This window comes from Antechinus flavipes, chromosome 4, assembly GCF_016432865.1.
Source record: "Antechinus flavipes isolate AdamAnt ecotype Samford, QLD, Australia chromosome 4, AdamAnt_v2, whole genome shotgun sequence".
Classification (NCBI taxonomy): Eukaryota; Metazoa; Chordata; class Mammalia; order Dasyuromorphia; family Dasyuridae; genus Antechinus; species Antechinus flavipes.
In genome coordinates, this window is record NC_067401.1 from 151322121 (window position 1) to 151340359 (window position 18239).

General features: G+C 41.9%; 1 protein-coding gene across 4 annotated transcripts in view; it reads left to right on the forward strand.

Annotated features, from left to right (window-relative positions):
* Positions 1–1748: 1748 nt before the first annotated feature.
* The window catches only part of CDC42EP4 (CDC42 effector protein 4), a 29585-nt gene continuing 13094 nt past the window's right edge, over positions 1749–18239 (forward strand). The window contains exon 1 of one of the 4 annotated variants that reach the window (XM_051995181.1): positions 1749–1977. The gene's annotated coding sequence lies outside the window, so the exon portion shown is untranslated. The other 3 variants (XM_051995186.1, XM_051995187.1, XM_051995188.1) reach the window with 3 other exon arrangements.

The window sequence follows — 18239 nt, forward strand, 5'->3', positions numbered from 1 at the left end:
GAGAGAGAGAGAGAGGAGAGAGGAAAGAGGAGAGAGAGAGAGAGGAGAAGAGGAGAGAAGAGAAGAGGAGAAGAGGAGAGAAGAGAAGAGGAGAGAGAGAGGAGAGAGAGAGGAGAGAGAGAGGAGAGAGAGAGAGAGAGAGAGAGAGAGAGAGGAGAGAGAGAGAGAGAGAGGAGAGAGAGAAGAGGAGAGAGAGAGGAGAGAGAGAGGAGAGAGAGAGAGGAGAGAGAGAGGAGAGAGAGAGGAGAGAGAGAGGAGAGAGCCCGAGCATGATGGAAAGAGCAAGGAAGCTATTGCAGATTTCTACTTAAAAGTAAAGAGGCAGGCATTTTCAATTAGAAGGGCTATTCTCCCCTCCCATCCTCTCCTCCCCCATCCAACTTTGAGCAAGAGAGAGGAGAGTAAGTGACTAAAGACATGATTTAAAATAGAAAGATGGGGGGAAATTGAACTTTTTTTTTCAATGAAGTACAATATGAGATGATGTGCTCTGGAGGGAAATGGTGGAGATGGTAATAGATTGTCCAAGGGCAGAAAAGGTTTGAATAAAGAAAAAAGAATTGAGACAGAGTTAAGTCAAGGAAGGGTTAAAGAACTGGCAGTCACCAGAAATGGCTGGTTGAATTTACCTATCAAATTTGTGATGACTTCATCAGCAATCATTTAGCATATTAAGCTGTAATAGGCTGGTAGAAACCTTGGAACAGAGGGGTAGTTCCAATTAAGAGTTAGGAATTCACCTAGATCTCATTCACTCAAACTAAAATTCTGAAAGAATTCTAGAAATCAAGGTCCCTATCATCTCTCCCCATCCCTGCCTCAACAACTTGAATTTTTTTTGTCTCAATATCTAAGGAAGATAAGGAATTAATCTGAAGGGAGGGGGAGTTTTGAAAAATGGGACAGAACTCTATTGACCAGAGTATAATACAAGTCACCCACCAGCCCAAACTCAAGCTTCTTTTCGAATCCCAGAAACAAAAGACCGAATGAGAACAAAACCCAATTACCCATCCTGGATTAAGTTTCTTCTTCACTCTCCCCCCTTCCAACCCCCACTCCAACCCCCTTTGGTTTCCAGTAACTGTCTGGGATGGAGTCCATGAACTTGAAGTGAGCTCTTCCCTTCCCCCTCCAATCCTCTCTTTAATGGGGCTGGGAGGTGATTAGCTATTCTAAGAGCTGACAGCCTCCCCTGCCCCTCTGTCTCATAATGCCCATCCCAGAAGCTTTAAGGAGATCATGAGTAAGGAAAACTCGAGTCCTGCGGGAAACATTTCCTGTCATTACTTTGAAGGGGCAAGTGGTGGGGGGCGGTGTCTTTTTAGGGAAGATCTCATAGTAAAGATTGGATGTGGCTCTCTGCCAGAGAGTAAGGGATCCCACTCTTCCTTAAAGAATTCTCAAGTTGGAAAACGGAGGGAAAATCAGCAAAAGATGAGGAGCCTGTGGCAAGGAGTTGGCAGAGGGGATCTTAGAATCCCTTTCCCTTCCTGAACACTCGAAAAGGCTCCTTTCTCGATGTCTCTCTCTCCTACTCGCTCCATAAGGCTTTTTTCTCGATGTTTGGGGCCCAGGCCCAAGCTAGCTTCCCCACTCGACTCAGTGGCCAGACTCACATGGAACTCAAAAAACTCAAGGCTTTTGGATTTTGAATGGAGGAGGCCTAAGCGTCTGGGCTGATGTTTCCAAACGCCATTGGTTGCGGCAGGGCGATTACATCACCCCGGAGAGCTTTGGGAGGGAGAAAAGCTGGGAGGGAGGAAACACTAAGAGAGGGAGCCAGAGAGAGAGGAGTGTCAGAACAGCGCCTGGAGAGAGACACTGCGATAGAAAAAGAAAGAGAAAACTGGAACAAGCGTTAGGAATTGACATGGACTTTCCAAATGGGAGGCGAACCGAGTCCGTGGAAGCAAGAGCAGCCGTGAACCTGGGAGAAACACAACAGCCTGAGCAGACTGGACTCTGGTGACCGAGGTAGGGGAAAATGGAACGCTCACCACAGCGGGGATCTGTTTCTACTGGGTAATGACAGATGTCTGCACCCAGCCGACCCGGTGGAGGTGGTTTGGGGGTTTGAACCCCTATGAGGAGACATGCCCACTGGAGCTGTGAGAAGCGGAGCACACCCCCCGGAGCCAGAAATGTGGCTATCCTAGGAAAAGCTCAGGATTGGCCGGGGCGTACTCCACCCCTCCCCCACCCCCACCTATGCCAGCCAAGCCCCTTTCTTTCTCGTGCCCACCGGAGATGCCAGGCTGGGGGCCAGCCAGTCTGCTCGTCCGACCTCGACTCTAGAGGTCCCTTTTCTTCCCAGTCCCATGCGTGCGGAGAAGGGCTCTGGAAACTCCAGTCGCCTTAGAAGGGGTACAGGCGAAGCTGCAGACCGCTAAGCTTTGTTATTTGTCTTTCAGAAGGGGTGTGTGTGTAAAGGGGAAATGAGTTGGTTAATCTTGCCCCCCCCGGGTTGAGGGCTGAAATTTTCTCTCCCCTAACTCAGCTGACCTATTGCCCCCAAACCTCCCTGGAGATCGACCCTTACCTTGGGATAGGGGCAGGTATGTAGGGTGGGGAAGGAGGAGATGTGAGTGAAAGACCTGGACCAGCCCTCGGCGTACAACCGTTGATTTTGCTCGGAGAGGGGCGTGTAGGCATTTGATATGGTTCTCCATGAATAATATACGGAAATATTTCCCTGTAGTAACTCGGCTCGTACGTACGTGTGTACACACACACACACACACACACACTCTGCAGCGCCACTACATGTCACTAGGCTGATTTTTCTTAAAGGGGGAGACGGGAAAGAAGCAGCAGCCGGGAAGAGAGAGCCCTAAACTGTGCGGATTATTCGCTTTCTGTGTCCATCGACCTCATCCGCTCTCTCCGGGGAACCTCCCGTTGGGAAGAAAGATAGTCCTCCAGCGCCCTCCCTTTGTCCAAGGTTTTGTGTGTGTGCATGTGTTTTTAGGGGGGAGGATAAAAGTTGGGGGGCTCCCATCAGTACAATGCACGGTTTGCAACGTCCCTTAAAACCCGGAGAGGCAGAGGTGGCCGCGCCCGTGGCGGGTGGAGAAGAAGGGGGCCAGCACGTTACTGCGGCGGGTTAATGATTTAATCGTCCTTTGCTGAGTCTACTCAGACTGCCGAGCCCCCTCCTCCCCGGCCTCTCGCACCGCCCCCGGCCTTGGAGCGCCCCCAACTGGGACATCAACTTGCCCCTTCTTTCTTAGCTTTTTTTTTTTTTTTTTTTTTTAAACGCTGCCTTCTTCAGGATTCGGGTCTCGTGGGGTGAGTCCCGAGCGGAGCTGGGCTGGGCTGATTCTGAAGGAGGAGGACTAAAGGGAGCCGTGCTTGTGTGAGTCACTGAGCCACCCCTAGTGTCTGTGAGTCACCGAGCCTGCCTTGGTGTGTGTGGGGATTTCGGTCACTGAACGTGAATTTCAGTCACCGAGCCGAGGATGTGTATTTCTGTCTCTGGACCAGCTTCTGCGCGTGTATTTCGGTCCCTCAGCCCCTGCTCGGTGTGCGTGTGGTTCAGTCATTGAGCCTGCTTTCTCTCCTGTGTGCGTCTCAGTCACAGAGCCAGCTTGGGTATATGTAAATGTTGGGTGGGTGGATGCTCGCTGATTCAAACCAGGTTTATGGCATTTCCCTTGAATGGAGCACTTTGGCTCTGGTTTTTAAAAGTTGTTTTTTTTTTTTTCTATGTGAGGAAGGGGGGTAAATGAAACACTCCCTCCTTTCCTCTCATTCTTTTCTCCATTTTGCTTCCTTCACCCTCGCCTCCGTGCTCTGCTTGTTACCCACGTAGCAGTGGGCATTGGGGTTAGGGAGAAGGGGGCAGTTCCTATGTCTGAGCCCCCACTGGAGTCTCTTTACCCCTTTCGCAAAAGGAAATGCAGATGTTGGGGTGCTAGGGAGAAATACACCGCTTCCCATCTGTCTGCAGCTAATGGGGTCTGGGAGAGGTTTTTCCAATTAGGAGTCTGGGAAGGGAACAATGAGGGGCCCAGTTATGGGAGTTAGGGTTATAGAGTCTGGGTTTCTAATAACTTCCCTTCTCATCTTCCCTTCCCCCACCTCCATCACCAATTCTCTGAAACTGCATCTGGGTGGAATGGAGGAAGGTACTCTCACTGTTTTCTGACTGGGGACACCCGGAGAATGAACTGAAACAGGAGAGAACAAAGGGGACAGGATACAAAGAAAGGGCTGAAGAATACTCTCCAAGAAATCCTAGGTTTTCTTGTTTCCTGGGCTATAGATTTGCAGGCTGTGGCTAATTTTCCAAGCTTCCCTTCTGACCTGCCTTGCTTGTCTGAACTGTTCCATGTGACCGTAGCATTAGCAGATTATGTTTTTGTACTGTAGGGTTTTTTTTATCTTATCCTGTGAACTTGAACCTTGTCTCTCCACCCTTGCCTGAAGGCTAGCTGCTCCTGCTTGCAAGAGATTGGGGTGCTCTGTAGTTGAGGTTAGGGAGATAACTGAGTAGATAACCTGGGATCTCTCTTCCCCAGATAATAAAGGGCCAAAAAATCTTCCCTGGAGCTTTCTGGGATAGGGAACTTAACTTTCAGCAACAAAAGGGATGATATTGTGGTGTTTTGTTGTAAGCCTCAGATTTTTTATTAATCATCCCCTTGTCTTCTGATTTGATTTGAAAGTCTCCCTTTAATGTTGGATTTGATCATCCAGGTTTCTTGGGCTTAACTTGAATCTCTTCTTTGAGGAAACCATTTATCTTTTGTTCTTCTTTATTTTTCTCCCCACTTTTTTTTCCCCCTTATAAAAATTCTCAAGGATTTTTTGCTTACTTCTCAGAAAAAAGAGCTTTTTACTATACTCACAATGCACATAACTCTGTTAAGGGTGACAGTGTTTACACCAATCTAGCTAGCTCATACCCAGACCAAATCAAGTCCCTAGTGATATTTTCTTCAATTCAGCACCCTTATCTGTAAAATGAGGCTAACCTCTTTGGAAAAGAAATTTCACTCAACAATAGATACAAATTAAAATATCCCTGAGATATTCTACCTTACAGCCATCAGACTGGCAGAGATTATGAAAAAAAGGAAAAATAGCAATTGTTAGAGAATTATAGGAGGAACAGACACACTTAACACAATGTTAACAGAGCCGTGAATGTTCCAACCATTCTGAAAAGCAATTTGAAACTATACTCAGTCTCTAAACCATGTGCACCCTTTGACCCACTGATAGTACCATTAGGCTTATATTCCAAAGAGATGAAAGATAAAGTCCCATATGTGCAAATGTAGAGCCGTTGTAAAGTCAAATTATTGTGAAAGACTTTAGAATTATGATCAATGCAATGACTACTCCCCCAGAAAACTGTGAATTCTGCTTCTCAACTCTTAAAAGAGAGTTCGTGGACCTTCAGGGCAGAATAAAACTTTTTTCCTCCAGACAGTAAATGGATTTAGATTTTGACGAGAAAGACGATAGTGTTCATAAATCATGAAAAGGTAAATAAAAGAACAGGAAGAGGTTCAGAAAGGGGTACAAACAGGGAACTGATGGAATTACCATGTTAAATTGAAGATACACAAAAAAAGCTATTCATAGTTCAAGAAGGCATCTTATACATATGTAATCTTTATATTATAACACTTTCTTCTCCCTCTTTCCCACCCCTCTCTTCCCCTTCCTCTCTTCCACCCCCCTTATCCACCCCCTCCGGGATCTTTCACTTTGTTCTGTACTCAGTAGGCGCTCATTTGATTACCACAGTACTAGGGGATCTCAGTGTATTTTCAAGCATTTGCTATATGCTTTTTAGGAGTTTCCAAGGGACACAACGATCTCTCAAGAGAGTGCATTCTTTTCAGGAATACTGTATGCATTGGGGTAATTACATACAAAATCTATAAATACAAGAACATTTTTTTTGAAGGGGAAAAGTTCCAAAGGGGGAAGGATCCAAAAAAAAAAAAAATTGTGTAAAAGGTGATGTCAAGCTGAGCTTGAGAGTAAATTGGGGGTTGTAATTGGTATAGAAATGAGGGAGTGCATTCCAGATAGGAGGGGACAACCTGGACAAAGACAGAGATAGAATGTAGTGTTGTGTGTGAGAAACAGCAAAAAGGCCAGTGTGAATAATAAGTATAAAGGGGAATAATGAATAGAGAATAAAAGTGGAAAAGTAGATTGAATTCTGGTATTGAAAAGCCTTCCATAACAAATAGAGGAGTTTATATTTGACCTTAGACCTGTGCTTTTAGAAAGATCACTTTGGCAATTGGGTGAAGGATGGATTGGAGAATAGAAAAACTGGAAGAAGAATCTTTAGTAATCTCCTGGAATAGCCCAGAGTTTGAACTAGAGTTGTGACTAAATGAGTAGAGAGAAGGGCTGAACTGGAGAGATATGGTGAAGGTAGAATTTGATAAGATTTGGCAACAGATGTTGGAGGAGAAAGGGAGATTTAGGAGTCAAGAATGCCTTAGAGTCTAATTCTGTTGTGCAACAGAAATAGGAAAGCGTGAAAGAGCAATGTTTTGTCCATGTTGAGTTTGAGATGCCTATGGGTCATTCAGTTTGAGATATCCAAAAGATATCAACTGATGATTTAGGACTGAAGACCAGAGCTAATCTTGGGAGATTTTGTCTAGATCACCCATGGAAGTTGATAAAGTCACCCAAGAGATAGTATAGAGAAGAACAAAGTATATGTAATGTCACGAAGAAAAAGCTTTGGGATAAATGTACTGTGGAAGAGAAGGGTTACAGTTATACGAACTTTCCAGGTGAGAGGTGGGGAAAGCAAGAACTGTTCAGTCAGTCAAGCATTTACTACTTGCACCGTGCTAAGTGATGAGGATACAAAGAACGTTAAAATACAATCCCTGCTATCAAAGAACTCACTGTCTAATGGGATGTGAATGGAATGAAAACATGTATATACAAACAAAATGCAAACAAGATTCATTGGAAATAATCAAGGGAGAGCACTCACATTAAAGGGGAATCAGGAAAAGCATCTTGTGGAAGATGGAATTAGAGTTGGGACTTGAAGAGAGCAGGAGGGCAGAGATGAAGTGGGAGAGTTTTCCGGCTTGAGGAATAGCTAATGAAAGTGCCAGGGGTCCAGTGATGGAGTGTCTTGTTCAAAAAACAGAAAGGAGGTCAGTGTCACTGGGTTGCAGCATAGATGGGCATGATTAAGGCTAAGGGCAGACTAGAAATGTGGGAGGGAGCGCTATTGTGAAAAGTTTTGAATGCCAGAGGATTTTATTTTTGATGCTGGAGGTGATAGGGAGCTACTACATTTTATTGAATAGGAAGAACTATCTTAGAAAGGGAAAAGAGGGAAAGTCCAGCAGAGAGTCTTGGTGGTATACATATAATTGAAGGTTACAGTTACAGATACTTTTCGTCCCACCTTTCACCAGGAAAGTTCAAGATTACTGGCTCTGATGAGTAACCACAAGCCCAGCAAATATTTATTAAATACAAGCTTTGCTCCAGGCCCTGCCAGGGTTTGCTTTAGAATTGCTTTGCTTTGTGTATGTAGGATTTAGAACTTAAAACACTGGGGCACTTATAGCTCATCCTCCTCCTGCCTGTTGAGAAGCAGCAGAGCTGTAGAGCTGGCAGGTAGGAGAGCCAACATTCAAACCCAGACCTTCCGCTTCAATACCAGCTCTGGAAAAGGGACAGCGTGTGCTGTAGGTGGTGGTTTGGGACGGGCACAACAGTGAAGGTGGTGTGGGCAGATGGTGACCTTCTTTAGTTGAGAAATAGCCTCTTCCCCCCCCCCCCCTTTCCACTTCTGGAAGGAGGATGAAATTTTCTTCAGGGGTGGGTGGGGGAACCTCTGTCACCCAAGGAATGAAGCCTGGAGAGATGCCAGAGATAAAGCTTGGGGGTGGGGAAAGGGCAGGAAGTTGTGCAACCCAGCTCTGGAGGCTCAGATGACCCGCTGTGGCTTGGATTCAGTGACCTGTGGACTGGAAGCTTCTCCGGGGCCCCAAGGAAAGCCAGAGGATTTAAGAATCAGGAAGGCTTTCTAGAGGTCACCAAATCCAGGACCCTGGAGCTGGGAACTCCCTACTCAGTCAGCTGGAGTGGAATGCAGGGAAGGGTTTGGTGGTTGGTTCCAGATAGGTTTCTGCAAGCTCTTTGTAAGCAAGGCTTAATTTTAATTGTCCTTATACTAAGTTCGTGCTTTTAGCCCCAGCTTAAACTATGTATTGAGTTAGCTGTAAACATACATTATTCCTGGGAGTACTTCAGATTACCGCCCCAATCATTCATTGATTTCGGGGAGTATGGCTATGAAGAAGAATAAATTGCCTCATATTTAACTGAATAAATCTAGTTATTACCTATTGTCCACCATCACCACCCCCATTAAAATGTGACCCTCTTGAGGACAGACGTTATTTTTGCCTTTCTTTTCATTCCTAGGGCTTATCACAGGGCCTGTGTACAGCTATTGTTTTTGTTATTGTTTGTCCTTCATTCTTGGAAGTCTTACCATGGAGTTAATACCGTGACATGCAAGTGAGTTGGATTTAAGTGAGGGAGGGCTGGGGCAAGGTCACTGCCTCCCTTTCCCCTCCAGAGCCATCTGGGTCCAGTGGCCAGATAGAGATCAAGATGACTGGAGATGACCTGTGTACAGTAGAGTCTTAATAAATACTTGTTGACTAGAGTGTTGAAATCAGAAGATCTGAATTCATTTTAACCTCGGATCCTTCCTAGCCATGTAACCCTAGGCGAGTATGACTTCTCAGTTTTCTTATTTATAAAATGGGAAATAATAGCATCTACCTCATAGGGTTATAAGAATCAAACAAAATAACCTGTTTAATGTGCTTTGCAAACCCTTAAAGTACTATATAAATGCTATTATTTTTCACTGTTGTCATCATCATCAAATCATTAATGTTATTGTTATTATTTGCTCTCTGGTGCTGTCATCTTGCTCTATTGGTGGTTGGTATCTGAAACCTTTCTTTTGAGAAAGAAGAGTACTGAAATCTCTACCTTTTTTTTTGTTTTTGTTTGGTTTGGAGGTTTTTTAACCTAAGGTGGAGAGAGATTTTGCTTTTTCAATAGAAGTATTTGGCATCCCTAGTAACTATTTTCAGAGCTGAAAGAAAATTTAGGGGTCATCAGGTCCAACTCCTTAATTTTATAGAGAGAGAAACTGAGGCTCCAAGACATGATGAAACTTGCAAGGACTAAGTGGCAGGACCAGAATTCAAATCCAAGTGTGTGTTATAATTATTTGTATATGGGCTATACTCTTATCAAACCCTAAGTTCCCCATTTTGTTTTTGGGCAACTAATTGTTAGTAGCACATATCGAACCTACAATTGGCTTTTGATATTAGAGTAACTTGTTCCCAGTTATTTCTCTGGGGTCTAATCCTTCTTCCATATTATAGCAACCAGATAGAGCTTTCTTTATCTAAACTAACCTGATCCAATTCTTTCAAGCCATCCCTGTATGTCATGGTTTCTAGTACCCCCTAATCTTGGCCACTTTCTTCTGCTACGTCTTGCTAATGACTTTCCTTAAAATGTCTGGTTAAAATCTCAACTCAAACTCCTATTAACTGTGATCTACTGATCTTTCTTGTGTAGCAAGATAATTGTACAAATATGTTTACATATATTTTAACATGTTTAACATATATTGGATTACTTGCCATCTAAAGGAAAGAGTGGGGAGAAGGAGGGGAAAATGTGGAACACAAGGCTATGCAAAGGTCAATGTTGAAAAATTATCCATGCATATGTGTTGAGATAAAAAGCTTTAATTTAAAAAAAAAAATGTGATCTAACAGCATACTGTCTGGTATATAGTAAGTGCTTAATAAATGCTTATTGACTAACTGATTTATCCTGGGCATATCACTGAATTTCTCTTTGCCTCAATTTCCTCATTTTTAAAATGGTGATAATGAAAGGAGCCTCCTTCCCAGGGTTGTTTTTTGAAGATCAAATGAAATATTATTTGAAAAGCAATTTGCCAAGTTTAAAGTAAAAGGCAAATGCTAGTTTGTTTTAGTACATTTTAAATGTATAAATAAAATAAGTTATGTAGAATTACAAAGGGAAAATATATTTCTCAAAACTGAACATGATATTTCCCCAGATCTTTCTAAAGAATGATGCCTCCTTCATTCTGAACCCTTTATATTAATTCAGCCAGTGAGAGTATTTGTTTTTTCTTAAATGTCACACTTTTAACTCATATTGAGTTTATAGTCCCAAACCTTCAACACATACACACACTAACCTCTTTTTCAAAATATATACTCAACTCATATATATGAATTCTTTTTCAGCCTTCTCCAATCTTTTTTCTTGAGTAGGTTTTTTTTTTCCTTCTTAATCCAAGTATAGGACCTGAAATATAATAGAAAGAAATGTAATTTTATTTGATTTAGCCCATCATTCTTGTGTGTCTAGATTTTTTTTTTCTTGGATAATGATCCTATGAGCTAATCTGTTTGCTGCTCCAAGATTTGTCTCATCCCTAACTATGACTGGCTTGCTTTCAAGTCATTCATAAAAATATTGTCCAAGGACAGAACTTTCCTCTAATCCAGAGTTTCTTAATCTTTTATATGTGTGTCAGAGATCCCTTCTGCAATCCAGTGAAATCGATGGCTTCCTTCTTTAAAACACAAAATGGAAAACCAATTACTTTGAAATACAGTTGTCAGAGTATTTAAAAACAAGTTTATAGCCCATAGATTAAGAACCCCTGCTGTAGATGGGCATCATTCCTTCATTCACTCCTTGGTCATGCTGTTCCAGGAAGACTAATTCATTTAATCCCGCCTGCAGGAATGAACTTGTTCTTCTGTCATTCCAGTGGCATTTTTAAAAGCAAATAATTAAGTGCTCAGTAGATATACTTGGAAACATCTTCAGCTCCAGGACTTAACCTCCTCCGGTCCTGATCTTGAACAGGATGGATTTGGCCAGGGGGTTAGTAGCCTCCAGCCATCTCATTTCCCACTCTTGACCAGCTTGTCTTGGTCTGGGAGAGGGTCAACAGCTGGGTTCCTTCTAAGGTTTGCAGCCATGTGACCATGAACACAAACAAAGTTTAATGGTTTATCCATCAATGATCTTTATGAGATTCCTTACTTCGAGATCAGGTCATGTCCTTTTCCTTTCGTTGTGAATGTAAAGCTCCCTTAGTACTTCACTTTCTCCCCCCACCCCAGGGACACAGCTTCTTCTGCAGACTAAATGCTGTTCCATTCTACACATTAGTTGCCCTATTACTGTGTTTTTCCACAAGGATGGGTTCCTTCTCCTCAGGCATCAAGTTTTCCTCCGCCTACTCTTGGACTATCAGCCTTTATTTTAGAATAAGAAACATTTCTTTCTCTTTCCTCTCTTCCTTCTAAACTCCTTCTCTCTCATTCTTTCTCCATTCTTTTTAATTGCCGTATTGGAAATCTAAAGAGCTAGGAAACCCTATTTTCTAGGGTTCCTAGAACCTAGGAAGGCCAGCACATCCTATTCTGCATTCATAGACTCTTAGAGCCAGAAATTATTTCAGCTGGCACGTAGTCCAATTTTTTTTTCCCTAAAGGAATTTCCTTTACAACATCTTTGACCAAGGGCTCAGCTGGCATCTTCCTGAATACCTCCAATGATAGGACTCGGCCCATTCTTTTGTTGATATGAAAGGAAGTCTTTCCTCCTACCCTTACCTTTTCCTGACCTGCTGTACAGAGGGGTGATAAGTGATCCAGACAATAATGGAAGATTCTCGGCTATGGGGTGCCATTGTTATCTGGGATCTCCAAAAGATGGGCTCCACAAGAGCTTCCTTTATCTGAGAGTCTGACCATCGCACCCCACCCCTTCCTTGAACCCTTAGTGTTGTCCTATTGTCTGGAGGACAAAATGTAAACTCTTCATGTGAGATTTTAAAGCCCTTTGCAATATAATGCCAATCTGACTTTGCAGGCTTATTTCACACTGCTTTCCTTTATTGCTTTCCATATTGAATTCAGATAGTAAATAGACTGATCCAAGGCCAAAACCTAGGACTATTTTATTCTCATTTGCCTATGTGGTATGTTCAAGTGTATTCCCTTAAACTTTGTGTTCCATTTGCTACTTCTGCATTTGTTTTTCTTTTGAGGAAGCAATGGGGTTAAGTGACTTGCCCAGGTTTACATAGCAAGTGTTTGAGGTTGGATTAGAACTGAGGATCTCCTGACTCCAGTGCTGGTGCTCTGAGTCACCTAGCTGCTCCTCTACCTTTGTATTTGCACAGGCTCTTTCCTTCTCCTAGAATGCATTTCTTCCTGACATCTACCGCTTAGAATATTTACATATCTTGAAGCCAAGGATTAAATAACACAATCCACAGGGGAAGCCTAGTTATTTAATACATTTTTCCTCCTCAAATTATTCATATATTTGTCAATTTACATGTTGCATCTCCTCAGAATATAAAAATGAGAGACTCATTTTATCTTTGTATTCCTAGCACCTAATATAATTCTTTGCACATGGCAGGCCTTTAGAAAAAATGGTCTTTGGATTGGAGTATTATCTCTGAATTGTCATATCTCTTCTTGGAATACTCACTTCAGTGAGAATAGTTTTGGGTGTGTTATTTCTAGTGTGACATTTCAGTTTGTACTTTTTCTTGGACTATCTTTGGCCTGTATCGCCCTATACCACATTGGATAATCCTAGATTGGGACCTTGGTGCACATTCAGATAAATTCCACCATTTCCACTCTCTTAAAATGAGGCAACTACCATGATACTTATTGCAAAGTTGAGCAACTCCTGAGGAATTATCAGCCAGAACTGGAATGGGATATTCTGGTGTCTGCAGAATCGAATATTTTGAATATCTGTGTGACTGAGTAAGTCAAATACGAACCCTGGTCTTAAGAGAAATGGTGTGCTCGGCCCAAAATCAAGCTGGTAGATCTGATTTCAACTTTGTATTTTCCTTGAGTTTCTGTATAGTTGAGAGAGAAGGGGCGGTTGAAGTAGGAAGATAGCTCCCAGACCATACTGAAATTGGGGTGAGCCGGGCCCAGTTCTAAATCTTGTCTCCTTCCCCTTTCCCTCTCTCTGTGTAAGTAAAAGTCCAATTGTGTTGTCTGGGAGATACAAGTGGGTGGAGAGAACTGCAGGAAGAAACATATAAACAAAAGACGTTGCCAGATGTCATTGAGTCACTGGTACTCATCACCCCAATTCCTAAACAGTTTCCTGTCATCCCACACCACTTCTCTGTACTACTTACTCTTTCTTCCTCTTCCCCTGGACCATTGAATGCCCTCCCAAACCAGGAATCTTTGGAAGCTCTAATTTACTCCCCCAACAGGTTAGTTTATTTCAAATTCTGGATTTTGTTTTATTTTAACTTTAACTTTCAAAAGGAAGTTCTGGGGGCTAAGAAATCTCTAACTATGAAGGAAGATAGGAAATGAAGGAGATGGACAGGGAGGCTGTCATTAACTTTTGAGAGGAGGAAAGATTTTTTGATAACTTTTTAAACATAGTTCCAAATTGCTCTCCAGAATGGCTGGATCTGTTCCCCGTTCCACCAACCATGTATTAGTGTCCCAGTTTTCCTACATCTCCTCCAACATTCGTCATTATCCAGCGGGAAGATTCTTAATAGTGGGAGTGGATTCTGAAACAGCCTTTCAGAGGGCCATGGGGATGTACAGGATAATCCCCTGCCTGGGCCCCTGCATGCTCCAGGAGACCCAGGATAGGGATTTTTCCAGTCTAGGTTGGTCTCAGGATGATTTTAACTAGAGAAGCTGTTTAAAGCTACCCCCCCCAGGGACAAGGAGGAAAACCCCAAAACTTTGGAGTCATAGGGCGTTTTCCCCAGCTCAGCTGAACTCCACTGGCTTTTCTTTATTAAAAGAAAAACCAGAGAAGCACAAGAAAGCAGAAGTGATAGAGAAACTGTAGCATTATCTCTCCCTCCCTTCCACTCTCCCCTGTAGCATTATCTCTCCCTTCCTTCCACTCTCCCTGTAGCATTATCTCTCCCTCCCTTCCAGCTCTCTCCTGTTGTCCTGTCCAGAGCCGAACCTTTAACTGCTTGTGTTTTGTCAGTAGGGATATATCTGGAATGTGTGAGGGGCTACTCACTTTGCTGTGCAACTCAGGACCTTTGCTCCCTTTTTTTCTGCCTGGAAGGAGACATCCACAGTGCTTTCAGTTGGAGGCATCGAATGTTTCTATGGGAACTTGGCTCTTTCAGCCAACTGAAGTAAAGACTAGCCAGGCCAGCTGGGAGGGAGGGAATATGGGTTGCTACTTTGGGAAGGCTGATCTAGCACTTTCCCGTGAGAAGATCCTAGAACTGGAATAGCTCTTTGGAGCTGTTTAATCCAGTCCAGGTTTTTTCTCCCTTCCTTTCCCCCTTAGATCTCCTTAATTAGAACTTATAACAGTTTAAAAATTTGTCCATCCTGACCTCAGTTTGCTCAGTGAGAGCAAAAAGTGATTCCTTCAAGGGATAAGAAAAAGGAAAAGAAGAGAAGGGGGAAAAAAGCATTAAGTTCATACTGTGTTTGAGACTTTACAAATGTTATCTCATTTGAACCCCAAATTAGAGTTAGGTGGTAGCATTAGGAGGTAGGTGTTAAGATCACTATTTTACAGTTGAGGAAACTGAGACAGACATAGATTAAGTGACTGGCCCTCAATAGCACAGCTTAGTATCTGGTCTGGGAAACTTTGCTAAAAGGGAAAAAGCAGAAAGACAGTGGCAGGTAGGAGACCTCCTTAAAAGCTAGAAAGCAATCCTATTTTATGGTCCTGTCCTGGAACTGTTGTCAAGGGAATGATAGATAATATGGTAGAAAAGATCCCTGGACTGGCAATGAGAAGAATCTGGGTAGTCCATACATGGGCAAGTGACTTAACTGTTGTCAGTCATTTCAGTCATATCTAACTTTTCATGACCACATTTGGGCTTTTTTCGGTAAAAATCCTGGAATTGTCTATTTGCTTTTCCAGCTCATTTTACAGATAAGAAAACTGAGGCAAACAGAATGAAGTGACTTGCTCAGAGTCACACAGCAAGGAAGGCTGGATTTGAATTCAGGAAGATGAGTCTTCCTGATTTCAGGCCTGGAATTCTATCCCTCTAGTTGCTCACAATCAGTCCCAGTTTTCTTTAAATTGGTCAGTAGTAATATTTTGTAAAGCATCGACCTCACAAAGTTGTGATGAAAGTCCTTTGTAAATCTTAAAGCCAAAGTTCTTAACCTGGGTTTCATGAATTTAAAAAAAAATGTCAGTAGGATTGGTTTTCTTTTTAATCCTATGTATCTTATTTATGTATTTAAAAACATTCTTCTGAGAAGTTCATAGGTTTTCACCACACTGCAAAAGGGATCAGGAACATACCATTTAATAAATGTGGCGCAGCAATTAGAGATTATTTTGTCCAACCCCCACATTTAACAGGTGAGACAACTGAGACCCAGAGAGGAAGTAAATTGTCCCAGTTGTTGCTGTTTCTATCTCTGCTTGAAAAAAAACAAGCATCCTCTCTCACCCAGGAACTCCAAAGGAGCAGAGTGTCCTCAGCTAGTCCTTCTAAGCAATGAAATCCTAGATCATACATCCTAAAGTAAAGACTAAGTGATTCAGTCTCTCCTACACAATCATTACTGTTTAAACTCCTTTCTTGATCATTAGGATTAACAACTTGACGCTGTCCCAGATTTTATAGGAGGAGAAGATACTGGATGACTAAGCTCCAGCAGGTTAGAGAAATGATTCCTGCAAGAGGTGGGAGGTTGGATTTTCTGGCTTCTCAGGTCCCTTCCAACTCTCAAATTCGTTTTAAGACACAGGAAACAAACAGATCTCCTTTGGGGTGCTTGGAGTATTTAGTTTCTCTTGTTTGGTCTGGTAGGTGGAATCAGGATGCAGCTGTTGATCCTGGCTTTTCTTTTCTGGATGGGAAAGTTGTAGATCATAAAATCTTAGTTAGCTCTTACAAAGCTAATTCAACCACCTTCATCTTATTTTTTAAAATTAAATGTTATATCGCTACAACCAGAAAAGTTTATTTAGTAATCATTTCCAGTTAATTGATTTCAATGAATAAAATGTCCTAATTTTTTTCCATGTCTATCCACAACACATTTTTCTATCATCCCACCTTAAACATGTATAAGTGCTCCCTTATAATAAATGTATAGTCAAGAGTACACACATGTATGCACATGAATACACACACAACCTGACAACACATTGGTCACAATGTCTAAGAAAGCATGTTTAGTCTTGTACCTCTCTTTTCTCTCTGCTGAGAGTAGAAGGTATGTTTCATCCTCAGTCTTTTGAAGTTATTATTGGTCTCTGCTGTGGTCAGAGTTCTGAGATGTTTTAGAGTTGTTTTCCTTAGAATTAATGTTGTCATTTCATAAACTTTTAGTTCAATATTATTCAACCTCCTTATTTCCCAAATGAAAAAACTGAGGATGAGAGAGATTTTGAGTGACTTGTCCCGGGTTACATTGCTAGCTAGGAGCACAGTCAGGATTAGAACTCGGATCCTTTGGGCTCTTACTATTATGCTATAATTTGTTATCATTCTGGCTGTAATTTTCGAAGGGTAAGTTGAAAATTTTTCAGATTATCCTCCCATTCCTATGCCCTATAGTGACATTTTATTTTATTTTATTTTGGGGACTAAGTGTCTTGTCTGAGGTTACATAGCTAGTAAGTGTCTGAGGCAGGATTTGAACTCAGGCCCTCCTGATTCCAGGGCTGGTACTCTATCCAGGAGTCCTCAAACTTTTTAAATAGGGGGCCAGTTCACTGTCCCTCAGACTGTTGGAGGGCTGGACTATAGTAAAAACAAAAACTTTATTTTGTGGGTCTTTAAATAAAGAAACTTCATAGCCCTGGGTGAAGGGGATAAACGTCCTCAGCTGCTGCATCTGGCCCGTGGCCTGTAGTTTGAGGACCCCTGCAATATTGTGCCTCCTAACTGCTCCAATGACATTTTATTTTAAAGAACAATTTTTTTTGATTATACATATATAACGTGTATTAGATTGCTTGCTGTCTTGGAGAAGGGGAAGATGAGGGAGGGAGGACACAATTTAGAACACAAAGTTTTATTTAAAAAATTAATGTTGAAAACTATCTTTATGTATATTTGGACAAATAAAATAATACTAATCTTCAAAAAAGAAAACCTAATTTTTTAAATTAAAGAACAATAAAGATTTAAAAAATAAAAAAAAAAATTCCATAGGGAATGAGGGATTTGTACATTTTATTTATTCTTTTTCTTCATTAAAGCTTTTTATTTTTCAAAATATATGCGTGGATAATTCTTCAGTATTAGCCCTTATAAAACCTTGTGTTCCAATTTTCCTGCCCTTCCCTCATGCCTTCCCCTAAATGGGAACTAGTCCAATATACTTAAGAGGTTCTTTAAACATGGAAAAGGCACTGGATTTGTAGTAAGAAGCCATTGATTTGAAAATCTATCTTAAATTTATAAATTCTGTGACCTGGGGAAGACACTTATCTCTCTGGGCCTGAGTTTTCTTATTTGAAATATGAGGCCATAGACTAGATCATCTCCAAGGTCCCTTCTGCTCTAAATCCTATCAATAAAATGAGAATGCATGTATTTCTCGTGCATTTAAGATGAAGAGGAGAGAAAAACTAAAGAAGGAATTCCCTGAAGTTCTGGCAATGAGAGTGATACTGACAAGTTGTTATTGAGCACCTATGGGTGCCCAATACTGGTCAAATTGATGAGTTTCTGGGGTTCTGTTGAATTGTTTCTCAAGTTAAAAGCTTTTTCCTAATGCCTTTAGTTTCCATGCAAAGACCAATTAATTTCAATACTTGGCCATTATTGATGAATATTCCAGAAAATTCCTATTTGCTGGAATCATTTTATCTGTGGGATGGGGTAGAGTGTCCTTTCTAGCACCAAACTGCCTGTACTGGTGCTAAATGCTATGATTGGTCGGAATACCCTTCCTTAAACCTGTGAGTTTGAGTAGTGGGACCAGCCCTATAATCCCTCAAAGCCTTCCTTTCCCCTCACTAGCACACTAGAAAATGTACATTCTTGCCATGCTTGGAACCCTCAGGGATAGACTTAACCAATAACTCAGTATCATTATTTGACTTTAGAGATTCTTTTATTTGACCAGGAACTCACCAAGCTTTTGTTTCTACTTCCTTCCCATTGG